At 42.4% G+C, this 14,857-nt stretch overlaps 3 pseudogenes across 3 annotated transcripts in view; 1 reads left to right on the top strand and 2 right to left on the bottom strand.

Moving 5' to 3' along the window:
• Positions 1–944, bottom strand: part of AT1G40100 — a pseudogene marked incomplete at both ends in the record, with an annotated part of 1,011 nt that extends 67 nt beyond the window's left edge. Inside the window, one exon of the mRNA in view lies at positions 1–944. This exon is cut by the window's left edge and continues 67 nt beyond it. The product of the transcript in view is annotated as an uncharacterized protein (mRNA).
• A 5,254-nt stretch (positions 945–6,198) lies between these two features.
• AT1G40106 lies at positions 6,199–8,625 on the top strand (annotated as a pseudogene; the record flags this gene model as incomplete). Its single annotated transcript has 1 exon — positions 6,199–8,625.
• Positions 8,626–8,667: 42 nt separating this feature from the next.
• On the bottom strand, positions 8,668–12,378 carry AT1G40112 (annotated as a pseudogene; the record flags this gene model as incomplete). The annotated part of the gene is made up of 1 exon: positions 8,668–12,378.
• Positions 12,379–14,857: the final 2,479 nt, after the last annotated feature.

Here is a 14,857-nt window from a genome sequence, read left to right as displayed (position 1 = left end):
GCATCACATTCGTCTTTTGAATCTTGATAAATCTTGATCCTTTCCAGAATTGACTTTCTCACATCTTTGTGAGGATCCGGGATCAGGTTGAGAACTTCTATTAGAGGCATCACCGCTTCCATCTCATCAAGCTGCTTCTCTATAAGAGAGTTGTATCTTTCTATCCATGCTTTCCTGAATTTCCATGGAAGAGCACGTGAAGGTAATGGTGCTGGCTTGAATCGTTTCACCATCCTCTCAATGATGGATGCTTTCTCGTCTAGGTTGGACTGAGTTTGAAAACGGGATCCAGCTGAATGGTCGAGTCCAACAACTGAAATTTCAATATGAGTAGAAGCCTCCCCGTCCTGAACATCAATGTCCTCGGTGATTGATGTGGAGACATGTCAAGTAGGTAGCTCTCGATCATGACAGATGGTGATAGCGTGAGTAGTGGCGTATTCCTTCGGGTTCTATATGGACTTTCCTGGAAGTCCTGTTACTTTTGGAACAGAAGTTGATGCTGTTTGTCCTTCCATGTATCTGACCTTAGAGGTAAGTGCCTCAAGTTTGATATTCAGATCGTTGAAAGTGCAATCAACCTTGTTGTGGATTTCTGCCATCTTTTTAGCGAGATCCATTGCACCTGCAGCTTGTCCATGGAGAATCTGCTGTAACATGTTCTTCAAGTCTGAATCAGGAGTTGTTGAAGCTGGTTGTTGTTGCTGTTGTGTGAACCCAGGTGGTGGAAGTTGCTGCTGATAGTTGCCCTGATACTGCTGCTTAGGAACATAACCCTGACCTTGGTTGTATGGAACAAAGGGTTTGGGTTAATTCTGCTGCTGTGAAGGGTAGACTTGGTCCTGCGGGTTTGCAACATTTGTACTTCTGTAAGACAAATTGGGATGGTTCTCCATGAAGTTGTTGAAACCTTTGTTGTAACCTCCTTGGTTCTGCACATAGTTTTAAGGGTTTACGGGTAAGAGTTTATGGTTTAGGGTGTATGGTTTCGGGTTTAGGATTTAGGGTTCAAGGGTTAGGGTTTAGGGGTTGGATTTTAGGTTTTGGGATTTAGGGTGTAGAGTTTTGGTTTAGTGTTTAGGATCAAATATAGCATGATACTTAGAGAAGCAAGAAGAATCTTGGTTAGCGTTTCAGAGTGAAATATGACTAGATGTCATGTGTATGATTGAATATAAAACTAGAACCTCAATGAGATCCCGAAAAGTAAAGTAGTGCTTCCTTATTATACGATTAAAAACCAAAAACTCATAAGATCTTTGACTTCACCATCAAAGCTTTGAGAATCAAGAAGTGGCTTGGTTAGCGGATTTATAGCCAAATATGACTAGATGCTTTGTGTATCGTTGAGCATAAGAACTAGAACCGCAATAGGCTTCCAGAAGCTAAAGTAGGATTTTGGTTATAAAGTTTGGGGACTATGGTTTTGGGTTTAGGTTTAAGGGTTTCTGGTTAAGAGTTTAGGGTTTAGGGTTTTGGGTTTTGGGTTTAGGTTTTAGGGTTTTGGATTTTTAGTTTAGGGTGTAGGATTTATGTTTAGGGTTTAAGGTTTTAGGTTTAGTGTTGAGGAACAAATATACTTTAAAAACTAAGTACAATCTTTGTAAGCGTTTTGGAATCAAATATCTCAAGATGATAGGTGGATGATTAAGTTTTAGGGCTAAAACCACAACTAGGGCTATGAACCTAAATTTATCTTTCCCTGTTAGAAAATCCAAAACCAAAAATCATACGGACTTACGCTAAACCATCAAAGCTTTGAAGAGCAAGAAGAATATGGGTTAGCTTTTCGGAGTGAAATATGAGTAGATGTCATGTGTATGATTGAATATAAAACTGAAACCTTAATGAGATCCCGAAAAGTAAAGTAGTGCTTCCTTATTATACGATTAAAAACCAAAAACTCATAAGATCTTTGACTTCACCATCAAAGCTTTGAGAATCAAGAAGTGGCTTGGTTAGCGGATTTATAGCCAAATATGACTAGATGCTTTGTGTATCGTTGAGCATAAGAACTAGAACCGCAATAGGCTTCCAGAAGCTAAAGTAGGATTTTGGTTATAAAGTTTGGGGACTATGGTTTTGGGTTTAGGTTTAAGGGTTTAGGGTTAAGAGTTTAGGGTTTTGGGTTTTGGGTTTAGGTTTTAGGGTTTTGGATTTTTAGTTTAGGTTGTAGGATTTATGTTTAGGGTTTAAGGTTTTAGGTTTAGTGTTGATGAGCAAATATACTTTAAAAAAGTAAGCACCATCTTTGTAAGCATTTTGGAATCAAATATCTCAAGATCATAGGTGGATGATTGAGTTTTAGGGCTAAAACCACAACTAGGGCTATGAACCTAAATTTATCTTTCCCTATTAGAAGATCCAAAACCAAAAATCATACGGACCTAGGCTACAACATCAAAGCTTTGAAGAGCAAGAAGAATCTGGGTTAGCATTTCGGAGTGAAATATGAGTAGATGTCATGTGTATGATTGAATATGAAACTAGAACCTCAACGAGATCCCGAAGAGTAAAGTAGTGCTTCCTTGTTATACGGTTCAAAACCAAAAACTGTTAAGAACTTCAGGTTCACCATCAAAGCTTTGAGAATCATGAAGAAGCTTGGTTTGTGTTTTTGTAGTCCAAATTGACTTGATGTTTTGTTTATCATTCAGTATAAAAACTAGAAACGCAATAAGAACCCGGAAGTTAAAGTTGGATTCAGGGTTTAAGGTTTAAGGTTAAGTTTTTGCGTTTAGGCTTTAGGTTTTAAGGTTTAGGGTGTACGGTTTAGGGTTTAGAGTTAGGGTTTAGGGTTTAAGGTTTAGCGTTAGGGTTTAGGGTTTAGGGATTAGATTTTAGGGTTTGGGATTTAGGGTGTAGGGTTTATGTTTAGTGTTTAGGAGCAAATATATTTAATAATTTAAGCAGCAAAGAGAATCTAGGTTAGCGTTTCAGAGTTAAATATGACTAGATGTTATGTGAATGATTGAATATAAAACTAGAACCTCAACCAGATCCCGAAAAGTAAAGTAGTGCTTCCTTGTTAAACTGTTCAAAACCAAAAACTCATAAGATTTCGGCTTCACTATCAAAGCTTTGAGAATCAAGAATAAGCTTGGTTAGCGGATTTGTAGTCAAATATGACTAGATGCTTTGTCTATCATTGAGCATAAGAACTAGAACCGTAACCGGATTCCGGAAGCCTAAAGTAGGATTTAGGTTTTAAAGTTTGGGATCTATGGTTTAGGGTTTAGGGTTTAGATTTAAGGGTTTAGGGTTTAGGATTTAGGATTAAGGGTTTAGAGTTAAGAGTTTATTGTTTAGGGTTTAGGGTTTAGGGGTAAGATTTTAGGTTTTGGGATTTATGGTGTAGAGTTTAGGTTTAGTGTTTAGGAGCAAATATACTATAATATTTTAAGAAGCAAGAAGAATCTTGGTTAGCGTTTCAGAGTGAAATATGACTACATTAGATGTGTATGATTGAATAGAAAACTAGAACCTCAACCAGATCTCAAAAAGTAAAGTAGTGCGTCCTTGTTAAACGATTCAAAACACCAAAAACTCAAAAGAATTTTGGCTTCACCATCAAAGCTTTGGGAATAAAGAAGAAGCTTTGCTAGTGGATTTGTATCAATTATGACTAGATGCTTTGTGTATCATTGAGCATAAGAACTAGAACCGCAACCAGCTTCCAGAAGCTAAAGTAGGATTTTGGTTATAAAGTTTGGGGACTATGGTTTTGGGTTTAGTTTTAAGGGTTTAGGGTTAAGAGTTTAGGGTTTAGGGTTTAGGGTTTTGGGTTTAGGGTTTAGGGTTTTGGATTTTTAGTTTAGGGTGTAGGCTTTATGTTTATGGTTTAAGGTTTTAGGTTTAGTGTTGAGGAGCAAATATACTTTAAAAAGTAAGCACAATCTTTGTAAGCGTTTTAGAATCAAATATCTCAAGATGATAGGTGGATGATTGAGTTTTAGGGCTAAAACCACAACCAGGGCTATGAACCTAAATTTATCTTTCCCTGTTAGAAGATCCAAAACCAAAAATCATACGGACTTAGGCTACACCATCAAAGCTTTGAAGAGCAAGAAGAATTTGGGTTAGCATTTCGGAGTGAAATATGAGTAGATGTAATGTGTATGATTGAATTTAGGTTTTAAAGTTTGGGATCTATGGTTTAGGGTTTAGGGTTTAGATTTAAGGGTTTAGGGTTTAGGATTTAGGTTTAAGGGTTTAGGGTTAAGAGTTTATTGTTTAGGGTTTAGGGTTTAGGGGTAAGATTTTAGGTTTTAGGGTTTAGGTTTAAGGGTTTAGGTTTAAGGGTTTAGGGTTAAGAGTTTATGGTTTAGGGTTTAGGGTTTAGGATTTAGGGTTCAGAGTTTAGGGTTTAGGGTTTAGGGTTTTCGGGTTTAGGGGTAAGATTTTAGGTTTTGGGATTTATGGTGTAGAGTTTAGGTTTAGTGTTTAGGAGCAAATATACTATAATATTTTAAGAAGCAAGAAGAATCTTGGTTAGCATTTCGGAGTGAAATATGAGTAGATTTCATGTGTAGGATTGAATATAAAACTAGAACCTCAACGAGATACCGAAGAGTAAAGTAGTGCTTCCTTGTTATACGATTCAAAACCAAAAACTGTTAAGAACTTCGGCTTCACCATTAAAGCTTTGAGAATCAAGAAGAAGCTTGGTTTGTGTTTTTGTAGTCAAATATGACTTGATGTTTTATTTATCATCCAGTATAAGAACTAGAAACGCAAAAATAACTTGGAAGTTAAAGTAGGATTTAGGGTGTAAGGTTTAAGGTTAAGGTTTTGCGTTTACGGTTTAGTTTTTAAGGTTAAGGGTGTACGGTTTAGGGTTTAGAGTAAGGGTTTAGGGTTTAAGGTTTAACGTTAGGGTTTAGGGTTTAGGGTTTAGGTTTAGGGATTAGATTTTAGGGTTGTGAGAGTCGAAACTCGCACAATAGAAATTGTATTAAGGGTTTCTTCAAAGACTGAGTCTTTGTGAGATTCTCAAAGAACAACATAATTGTTGATTACCGCGGACGGTGTTCTTGATTGTATTATTCAAATAGTAAGGATTTGATCGTACAAGTGTTTAAGAATATGAAAATAAGTGTTTTGCCTTCAAAGTCAGAGCGTTTTTGATAGCCTGAAGTTGAGAGCGTTTTTGTGCGTATCCCTTTTGTTTGTCCTTAGAGGTGCTTTTTATAAGGCTCTGGTCGATCGCTTCTCGCGATATTCCCGGAAGATCTCTCTTTATCTTTAAGTTGGCGAAGGAGACTTCCAAAGATTCTAGGAACTTCTATATTCGGTGACATCTTTGAAGATTCTCTAATATCTCTTCCTGGGTTTTCGGAAATGGTATGTTTGATCTTATATTGGTTAAGTCCCTTTTTATTTGAAGGTTTTCTTACCTAGTCCGAAGTTCTTCCGAGCCGGAATTTAGCTGACCTTGGGTCGTGCTCGGGCGGCTCGGACCGTGATATTCAAAAATGCGTTCCAGAGGCGTCTTGGAACCCGCCTCGGGATGATTTGCTAGGTTTATGTCCGAGGCGTTTCGAGGTCGGGTCGGGGGACCATTTCGTGATAATGCTCCGAGGCGTTCTTGATGTCGCCTCGGTATGGATTCTTGATGTGATCTCCGAGGTGTTTTGTGACCCGGCTCGGGGTAACTCTTCGACGTCCCCCGAGGCGTTTAAACATGGTTGGCTCGTTTACCTGGGTGGAATCCGACCCCAACAGTTTGCCCCCCAGCTCATTGACTTAGCCGAGAGACGATGAGCTTCATGAATGGATTACCGAGCCAACTGTTCGTCTTCTAATTCTGTCGCTTCATCTTCCCGGACGCTCAAACTTCTGTCGCGCGTCGCCGACTATTCTTGAGAAGTGGAAACGTTTCTAGCTCATTCCCGAGGATCACGTGAATCTTTTCCTTCTGCCGAGCCCACGCGCTTGAACACGTTTTAAATGTTTGTTGCGGACCTGACGCGCCTTTAAAAACTCTTTATATATGGCGAGCCATTCCTTCGAGATTTCATTTGAAGTTTTCAAAGAAAATAAACAAGGTTTGCTTCCTTCTCTCTGATCTTGATATTTCTATCGTTTTTTATTTTCTGGCGAAGCTCCGTCGTTCTTTTTGTTATTTTTGATTTTTCCGGTATAGAAATTCTTGTTTTCTGGTTGTTTCCCTTCTCGCCGATCGTCCCTGAGCCGAGAATGAGTTCTAAACAGTCTCCGTCGATCCCGAGCGCTTCTCTTGTCGATTCTAGCGATTCAAATCACCTAGACGACCTTCCCCTGATCTACAAACAGAGAGCAGTTTGGACGTCTTCTGAAGAGGATTCTGTGTCTTCTTCGGATGCCCCCGAGCAGACGACTCCCTTCACGGCTCGGGAAGATAACAATGCCGACATTGCTCGAGAATTGGATTTGCCGATGATCCCGAGCCGCCTCTTGTTCGGAGGTCTTTTGCCCCGATGGCTGACGAAGCCGGGATATCCAATTGGCGAGATGTGCCCGAGCCCTTCATGCCGACGGTTAAGATTGAGGACTTTCTTTACTTCAGCCCGAACGAGACAGAAGATATCATGCGTCTTAATGAGCAGAGAGATTTTGAGAAGGCCGAAAAGAAGAAGAGGAAGAAGAATAAAAAGGTGATAGTGCCAGATCCCCCTGGCTCAACATTGTGCACCTAGCGGTCCCTCTTGGATCTTAGGGCCCGATTTGGTCTTGGCGCAGTAACCTTGCGTGTGCCGAGCCCTGACGAGCGAGCCGACAATCCCCCTACGGGTTTCTATACCTTGTATGAGGGGTTCTTTTATGGCTGCTTCTTGTGGCTGCCAGTCCCGAGGCTAGTCTTGGAGTATGTGACATCGTATCAGATTGCCCTTTCACAGATTACGATGCGGTCTTTAAGACATCTGCTGGGGATTTTGATTCGGAGTTATGAGTCTGAAACAGAAATTACGCTTGCTCATCTGAGGAATTTTCTCGAGATCCGGCGGGTTCCAAAATCCGAAGTGGATCGGTATTACATCTCTCCTGCTATGGGAAAGAAAATTATTGATGGGTTCCCAAGCAAGAACGAGCCGTATACCGATCATTTCTTCTTCGTAGCCATCGAAGATGCTGTTCATGAAGATCTCCTCGGGACGGTTCTAACGAGATGGGGAATTTTGGGTAGTTGTAGCTAGAAATTTATTTGTACCCGATGCGATGTTAGTTTCGTTTTCTAACTAGTTTTCCCTTTGTTGCAGAGCGCACTCTCAAGTGCGATTGGCTGAAGCATTTTTCTCGTGAGCGAGTTGAACGTGCGCTTCGTCTTCTTCACGGCGCTTCTTGTCCTACTAGCTCAGGGTCTTCTAATCACTGTACCCAATTTTTTGTAGACATGCAGTCGACGAAGCTTACTTTGCGGGAGGTTTACGCCAAAAAGAAGGAGGACAAGGAGAGGCGATTGGCGGAGGAGAAAGGCCTTGCTGACGCGGGATTGATCTCACTGCAGCCGCTCTCGAGGCGACCCGAGACGGGGATGTTATTCCTGATGCCGCTGCGCGGGTTGATGCGGCACCCGTTGAAGCTCTGGAAGCTGAGCCGTGTGTTGCTGCACCCGAAGCGGTTGTGGCGTTACCTGCGAGCGACAAAGCGGCGGGTAAACGCGTTCGGGTTGACAATGAACCGTCAAAGAAGAAGAAGAAGAAGAAGAAGAAGAAGAAGAAGAAGAAGAAGAAAACTTATGGCCCCGAGGCGGAGAAAGTGCTCCCGATCTTCGAAGATCGCATTGCCTCGGCCAACTTGCTCGGGGGATGCGTAGGTCCCCTGCTTCCTCCTCCAGATACTCTCCTGGAATCTCGGAAGTATGCCGAGACGACATCTCACTTTTTACGGGTATATGCTTCATTACTCATAATTTGCCTTTAGTTTCGACATTGTAAATCTAACTTTTCCTTTTTCAGGTCGTTGCTTCGATGAACCGGATGGTACATTCATATGATTTGGCTATGCGGAGTAATATGGAGGCGGTTGGCAAGTTAGCTGAGGCGAAGTCTCGGATTCAGGCCGCCGAGCGGGAGAAGAATGAGGCGCTCTCCGAAGCTGCCGCGACAAATTTGGAGAGGGAGGAGTTCGAGCAGATGGCCTTCGTAAACAAAGAAAACGCCATCAAGATGGCCGAGCAGAATCTCAAGGCAGATTCTGAGATTGTCCGTCTCAGGCGGATGTTGTCTGAGGAGAGAGGACTTCGTGATAGCGAGGTGACTCGGACCATTCAGACGACGAGGCTGGAGGTTTTGGAAGCCTTCACCGCCAAGTTAAAAGTTGTCGAGCACAAAGTGTCGCTCCTTGATGAGGTCAATGACCAATTCATGTACCTATCTCAGGCGCGAGCAAATGCGCAGCTAATAAAGGCGGGGTTCTGGAGAGAGAGAAAGAACAAGTTGATGAGTGGTTGAAGGATTTCGCCGATACTGAGGCTAACCTCAATCGCTTTATCGCTGAGCTGAAAGATGATCTCAAAGCTCTAGCTCCTGAGCCCGCTCCTCTGAGTCCGGGTTTAGTCGGCGAGCTCATATATTCCGGGTCGGATCACCTTAGAGATGAGGTATGGTCCTTCCCAGTTTGTCCCGAGCTTCCCAGCGTTCGCTTCGGCGGTGTTCTGAAAAACTTTTCGGAGAACCCGATCTCCTTCGTGGAATCTCCGCTGTCGAACGTTTGAGTTATAATGACGAGCCGTTTCATTCTGATAATTTTGTATGCGAACCAAGGCTGAATCTCTTCGTTCATCGATCAGATCAAGTTCGTCGAGGAGCCACTGAGTATTATCAGGATCGTTCTCGGGAGATAGACTCCGGCATAAGCTCGGTACTATCATTTCGGCTGGAATTATGCATTCCGTTCCGTAGACTAAGGCGAAAGGGGTTTCTCCTGTGGCTCGGCGAGGAGTTGTCCGATGCGACCATAGAACACCTTCGAGTTCGTCGGACCATGAGCCCTTTTTAGCATCGAGCCGTTTTTTTAATCCGTCGAGGATTGTTTTGTTAGCGGCTTCGGCTTGGCCGTTTCCTTGGGGATATCGTGGTGTTGACTTGCAAAGTCGGATTCCCCATTTGTCACAGAATCCTTGGAAGCGGGTTGATATAAACTGCGAGCAGTTATCCGTAACGATCTCATAAGGTATTCCGTGGTGACATAGGATATGTTTCCACACGAAGTTCTCGACTTGAGCGTCTTTTATGCTGGCGTAAGATTCGGCCTCTATCCACTTAGAGAAATAGTCGGTCAAGACGAGAACTAATTATATCCATTGACCATCGCATGAATGGATACGGCGAGGCGATTGGTGATAAGAGTTCGGCTGGCTGATGGATTGTTGGCGCGTGTCTTTGACATATTTCGCATCGTTTTGAAAAATGTTCGCAGTCTTTGATCATTGTCGGCCAGAAGAATCCGTGCCGTTTTATTTTAATGGCTAAAGCTCTTCCCCCGGAATGATTTCCGCACGAGCCACCGTGAATTTCCTTCATGATCTTGCAAACCGCTTCTCCTTCCACGCATGTCATTAAGGGTCCGGATAATCGCCACTTGTAAAGTTTTTCATCTACTAGAACGAAACGTGCAGCCTGAGCTTTGAGTTTCAGGGCTTTCCATTTGTCCGAGGGCAATTTCCCTTCGGATATGTAGCTTTTGATGGGTTCTATCCATTCTGAGTTGCAGTCATCTGGGTCGTCCGGGTCGTCTTGATCCGCGCCGATTTGTATTGGGAGGACGTGTTCTTCTTCGCCGAGCTCAATACTTGGCTTCTCAATAAATTCTACTTGGATGACTCTTCTCAGGCTCGGGTCAGATGTCGAGGCTAGAGCACCTAGGGCGTCAGATGATGAGCCGTCTACGTGCAGTAGCCAAGTTGTATCGAGTGGATTTTCCCGGGCCTCCTTAATGGGCAGTTCGACGATAAAATCGGCTAGGACCTGGGATTTTGCACATGTTTTGTTCCGATATTCGATCGTATTCGCTGAGCTCGATTGCCCACTAAGCCAGGCGTCCTTATTGGCTTGGACTGTGTAAGATGGCGCAGAGTGGCATGGATCCCATTACTATGACGGAATGGGATTGAAAGTAGGGTCGTAGCTTCCGAGCCGACATTATGACTCCTGAAACCAGTTTTTCCATTTACGAATAGCGAAATTCTGTGCCGGTGAAAGTCTGCGAGACGTAAAAAATCGGTTTCTGCTCGCCTCTGTCTTCTCGGACTAACACTCTGCTGACCGCAGTATCCGATACGGTAACATACAAGTATAGTGTTTCTCCGATTACGGGTTTTGCGAGGATGGGCGATGTTGCCAGATACTTCTTGAGTTCCTGAAAAGCTTCTTCGCATCGGGTCGTCCATTCGAACTTCTTATTTCCCTGAAGCACATCGTAAAAGGCCAAGCATTTGTCGGTTGAGCGAGAGATGAAACGATTAAGGGCCTTAACTCTTCCGGTTAGGCGCTGCACTTCTCGCTTGTTCTGAGGTGACGCCATTCCCAACAATGCCTCGATTTGCTTTGGATTTGCCTCGATGCCGCGGTGTGTGACTAGGTACCTGAGGAACTCGCCAGATCTTACTCCGAAGCGGCACTTTGTAGGATTGAGTTTGATGTTGTAGAGGTTAAGCTGCCTGAAAATTCGCGTAAATGGGGTATGTGATCTTTCTCTGCCATAGATTTCACTAACATGTCGTCGATGTAAACTTCCATTGTCTTCCCGATCTGCAATGCGAAGATTTTGTTGACGAAGCCTTGATAGGTTGCCCCGGCGTTTTTGAGTCCGAAGGGCATCACTCGGTAACAAAAGATGCCTTGTTCTGTGTAAAAAGCGGTTTTTTCCTGATCTTTGGGGTTCATCATGATCTTGTTGTAACCAGCGAAAGCGTCCATGAATGACAGTAGCTTGTTTCCAGAAGTTGATTCTACGAGGCGATCGATGTGCGGTAATGGAAAGCTGTCTTTCGGGCAGCCTTTGTTAAGGTCGGTGAAATCTACGCAGACTCTCCATTTGCCGTTTTTCTTTTTTACTATGACCGGGTTTGCGATCCAATCGGGATATTTTGCCTCGGTGATGGAGCCGATCCTCAGTAATTTCTCTACTTCGGCTTTTACGGCTTCTGCTCGCTCCCGACCCAATTTTCTCCTCTTCTGCTTGATAGGTTTGAAAGTCGGGTCGATGTAGAGCTCGTGTGATACGATGTCAACACTTACTCCGGGTAAATCTTCTGGGGACCAGGCGAACATATTGATGTTTTCTTTGAGGAAAGAGGTAAGTGCAGCTGTTAACTCTTCTCCTAGATCTCCGCCTATTTCTACGCATCGCTTGGGCTTTTCGTTTTCAATGCAGATGGAGATTACTGGATCGGGAGTTGGTGTTACGGATTCTCGAGCCTCCTCGATCCTTAGCTGCTATAATTGCTCAGAAATTGATTTCTCTTCAGCTCGGCCAAGCTTGACCTTCTTATGATCCGCATCGGCCGTCGATTCAGTGGCGGGGTTCCTGAGCTTGTGTGCTGCCATGAAGCAGATTCGAGCATTTTTTTGATTTCCCCAGATGGTTTTCACGGTGTCGCTTGTGGGAAATTTCAGGTAGAGATGATATGTCGAGGCGACGGCTCGGAACTGATTTAACCATGGTGTGTCGATAATTGCGTTGTACACGGTTGGCTGGTCGGTAACAGAGAAATCGACGATTTTTGTTACCCCTTTTGCTCGGACTGGTAACTTGATGGTTCCGAGAGTCATAGTGGTTTCCCCAGAGAATCCGAGCACAGGTCGTGGAGTTGGTACGATTTGCGTCATGTCGATCTTACGAGCTTCATCTCGTTTTCTGCCTTGGCTAGGGAGACCTTGATAGCGCTTATTTCCTGTTCTCTAGCGTATTCCTCGGCCCACCGAACGTTCTCTTCTGAATCTTCATCGTCCGAGATTCTGATCTGATCGGCCTCGGTAACTTCTGCTCGGGGAGGAGGGAGCTGCGGTTTGTTTCCTGATTTCCCAAGATTGCCGGCTCGGTTCGATCTCTTCCAATTTTTGGTGCGGTTCAGCAGACGGGCCTTGTAGTATTGCCAGGCGTGTAGAACACGAGCCGTGTTGGGTTGAGATCTGCTGCAGTTCGTCGATCCTGAAGATGCCTTGCGCCGAAACGGGTAGTCCTGATCTGTCCTTGGGAGGTAGCTGCTTCGAGTTGTTGCGCCAAGGATCGTATTGCCTGTTCTTGATCGTTCACCTTCTTCATAAGTTGAGCCATCATACTTCTTAGTTCTGCTAGGGTCGCGGGAGCAGCGGCTTCAGGAACGTCTGTCTGGTTTGGAGGGATCGGATTTCCCTCTGCGTCAACTGTGTTACCGGGGATTTGATTGTTGACCATCGTGGATTGGGTGGTTGGTTCTGTGTTCTAGGGCTAAGAGAAATCTCAATGAAACCCCCTCTTTCTAGCGCCAAATTGTGAGAGTCGAAACTCGCACAATAGAAATTGTATTAAGGGTTTCTTCAAAGAATGAGTCTTTGTGAGATTCTCAAAGAACAACAGAATTGTAGATTAACGCGTACGGTGTTCTTGATTGTATTATTGAAATAGTAAGGATTTGATCGTGAAAGTGTTTTAGAATATGAAAATAAGTGTTTTGCCTTCAAAGTCAGAGCGTTTTTGATAGACTGAAGTTGAGAGCGTTTTTGTGCATATTTAGGTTTAGGTTGAAGGATTTAGGTTTTAAATTTGGGGTCTATGGTTTAACGTTTAGTGTTTAGGTTTAAGGGTTTAGGGTTAAGAGTTTAGGGTTTAGGGTTTATGGTTTAGGGTTTATGGTTTAGGATTTGGTATTTAGGGTTTAGGGTTTAGGGGTTAGATTTTAGGTTTTGGGATTTATGGTGTAGAGTTTAGGTTTAGAGTTTAGGAGCAAATATACTATAATACTTTAAGAAGCAAGAAGAATGTTGGTTAGCGTTTTAGAGTGAAATATGACTACATGTCATGTCATCTGTATGATTGAATAGAAAACTAGAACCTCAACCAGATCTCGAAAAGTAAAGTAGTGCTTTCCTTGTTAAACGATTTAAAACACCGAAAACTCATAAGAATTTCGGCTTCACCATCAAAGCTTTGGGAATAAAGAAGAAGCTTTGCTAGCGGATTTGTTGTCAAATATGACTAGATGCTTTGTTTATCATTGAGCATAAGCACTAGAACCGCAACCGTATTCCGGATGCCTAAAGTAGGATTTAGGTTTTAAAGTTTGGGATTTATGGTTTAGGGTTTAGGTTTAAGGGTTTAGGGTTAACAGTTTATGGTTTAGGGTTTAGGGTTTTGGGTTTAGGATTTAGGCTTCAGGGGTTAGGGTTTAGGGGTTGGATTTTAAGTTTTGGGATTTAGGGTTTAGAGTTTAGGTTTAGTGTTTAGGATCAAATATAGTATGATACTTAGAGAAGCAAGAAGAATCTTGGTTAGCGTTTCGGAGTGAAATATGACTAGATGTCATGTGTATGATTGAATATATAAAACTAGAACCTCAACGAGATCCCGAAAAGTAAAGTAGTGCTTCCTTGTTATACGATTCAAGACTAAAAACTCATAAGATCTTTGACTTCACCATCAAAGCTTTGAGAATCAAGAAGTGGCTTGGTTAGCGGATTTATAGGGAAATATGACTAGATGCTTTGTGTATCGTTGAGCATAAGAACTAGAACCGCAACCGGCTTCGAGAAGCTAAAGTAGGATTTTGGTTATAAAGTTTGGGGACTATGGTTTTGGGTTTAGGTTTAAGGGTTTAGGGTTAAGAGTTTAGGATTTAGGGTTTAGGGTTTTAGGTTGAGGTTTTAGGGTTTTGGATTTTTAGTTTAGGGTGTATGATTTATGCTTAGGGTTTAAGGTTTTAGGTTTAGTGTTGAGGAGCAAATATACTTTAAAAAGTAGACACAATCTTTGTAAGCGTTTTGGAATCAAATATCTCAAGATGATAGGTGGATGATTGAGTTTTAGGGCTAAAACCACAACAAGGGTTATGAACCTAAATTTATCTTTCCCTGTTAGAAGATCCAAAACCAAAAATCATACGGACTTAGGCTACACCATCAAAGCTTTGAAGAGCAAGAAGAATCTGGGTTAGCATTTCAGAGTGAAATATGAGTAGATGTCATGTGTATGATTGAATATAAAACTAGAACCTCAACGAGATCCCAAAGAGTAAAGTAGTGCTTCCTTGTTATACGATTCAAAACCAAAAACTGTTAAGAACTTTGGGTTCACCATCAAAGCTTTGAGAATCATGAAGAAGCTTGGTTTGTGTTTTTGTAGTCCAAATTGACTTGATGTTTTGTTTATCATTCAGTATAAAAACTAGAAACGCAATAAGAACCCGGAAGTTAAAGTAGGATTCAGGGTTTAAGGTTTAAGGTTAAGGTTTTGCGTTTTGGCTTTAGGTTTTAAGGTTTAGGGTGTACGGTTTAGTGTTTAGAGTTAGGGTTTAGGGTTTAAGGTTAAGCGTTAGGGTTTAGGGTTTAGGGTTTAGGGATTAGATTTGAGGGTTTGGGATTTAGGGTGTAGGGTTTATGTTTAGTCTTTAGGAGCAAATATATTTAATACTTTAAGAAGCAAAAAAGAATCTAGGTTAGCGTTTCAGAGTTAAATATGACTAGATGTTATGTTTATGATTGAATATAAAACTAGAACGTCAACCAGATTTCGAAAAGTAAAGTAGTGCTTCCTTGTTAAACTGTTCAAAACCAAAAACTCATAAGAATTCGACTTCACTATTAAAGCTTTGAGAATCAAGAATAAGCTTGGTTAGCGGATTTGTAGTCAAATATGACTAGATGCTTTGTGTATCATTGAGCATAAGAACTAGAACCAC

This window comes from Arabidopsis thaliana (assembly GCF_000001735.4).
Source record: "Arabidopsis thaliana chromosome 1 sequence".
Taxonomy (NCBI): domain Eukaryota; kingdom Viridiplantae; phylum Streptophyta; class Magnoliopsida; order Brassicales; family Brassicaceae; genus Arabidopsis; species Arabidopsis thaliana.
This window is presented reverse-complemented; position numbering and strand designations above follow the sequence as displayed.